At 32.1% G+C, this 1539-nt stretch overlaps 1 non-coding gene across 1 annotated transcript; it reads right to left on the bottom strand.

Moving 5' to 3' along the window:
* Positions 1 to 830: 830 nt before the first annotated feature.
* Positions 831 to 990, bottom strand: LOC129406713 (U1 spliceosomal RNA). The gene has a single exon (XR_008631186.1). It is a non-coding gene; the product is annotated as a U1 spliceosomal RNA (small nuclear RNA).
* Positions 991 to 1539: the final 549 nt, after the last annotated feature.

The raw sequence follows: 1539 nt of genomic DNA, 5'->3' as shown, positions 1-1539 counted from the left end.
AAATTTAAGTAGCTGTGTACTAGATACATTTTGTTTTATTTCGTATGGGGGGCAATAACCAACAATGTTACTCCTGGTTCTGAATTTAGAAATTGTTCCCGGTGGTACTCGGACCTTATAGCATGTAAGGGATCAAACCCATGTCACCTGCATGCAAGGCAAATATCCTATCCATTGTACTATCACTCTGGACAAAGAATTAAATTTTCTCACAAAAAATACATTTTTTTGAATTGTATATTATAATCATTGTTCAATTCAGCATACCAGATAGTTAATATTATAAAAATTATGAAATAGTTTGTATCAGAATACATTACAACCATAACTAAAAGGCAACAGATGACACTAATAGCATATTAAACACAGTAAGAGAGAGACTATCTGTTTCGAACAACAGGTGAGAAGAAATTTTATAGAGAAAATCACTAAAAGATAAAATTTTAAAAGTTTTCCAAGAAATGCAGATATAGTATAAAGTAAAATACAAAACATTCTTGTTTTCCCCAATGCTGAACAAAATAAATCTACTTTAATCTTTAAGTAGTAATTATGCTTCTACTCAATGTACAACTTCAATATAATATGCTAACCTAATTATTAGAGACTTCATTAAGCATGAAATTAGTCTTTAGTAAATTATCTTGAAGATTATTTAGACTATCATACCTCTATGAATTGATATATTTTAGTAACAAAATTTTTAATTATTGCTTAACATAAATTTCTGTTTCCATACTTTATTCCGTGACATAAAACACCTAAAAAACTTAAAGTATGAAACACAACTTTTTGATGACCATTGAGTTATTTTTTTAATTAATTTTTTTCAAAGGAAAGAATAAATGCAGTCTTCTACTACCACAAATTATGCATTTGAGAACTCTACATTTTGGGAAATCTCAGGGGTTACCACATCAAGTGCAATGAATAATCCTTTCCTGGGAAAAGCACCTCGTGATCATGGTATCTACCCTGCCAGGTACGTATTGAGTTGTTAAATTTTGTGCTCTTTGGGAGGCAATAAACAAATAAAGTGAGTTTTGCAATTGTCCAATTTTATTTTCTTTTTCTTTTTTGTTTATTAGGTTTTGGGGTCATACCTGGTGGTTCTCAGAGTTTATTCCTGGTTCTTACATTAGGGCATTACTCCTGTTGGTGCTACGGGATGGTAATAATTGCCCAAGATTAGACTTATTAAAGTTCTTAGAGCAGTAAGCAAGAATGGAAATCCTTGCATTGTTGAGAAGAGGGGGGAGTATGGAGAGAGACAGAGACTGAGAAAGATTTAGAGAGAAAGAGAGACAGAGAGAGACAGAGAGGCAGAGACAAAGGCAGAGAGATAGAGACAGGAAAGAGTAGTTCCTGCATAAATGCAGGTGAAGGGGAAGGCAAGAGGAAAACTGAAACCCAACATGAACAATTTTGAAACTGTGTATCTCACTGTTATTCAATGGATTGAATAAGAAGAGGAAGGAAATAAAATAAAATAAAATAAAACTGAAGAACCACTTATAAAGAAAGATAAGAAATGATATC

The sequence above is a fragment of the Sorex araneus genome, chromosome 7 (genome assembly GCF_027595985.1).
Source record: "Sorex araneus isolate mSorAra2 chromosome 7, mSorAra2.pri, whole genome shotgun sequence".
Taxonomy (NCBI): domain Eukaryota; kingdom Metazoa; phylum Chordata; class Mammalia; order Eulipotyphla; family Soricidae; genus Sorex; species Sorex araneus.
This window is presented reverse-complemented; position numbering and strand designations above follow the sequence as displayed.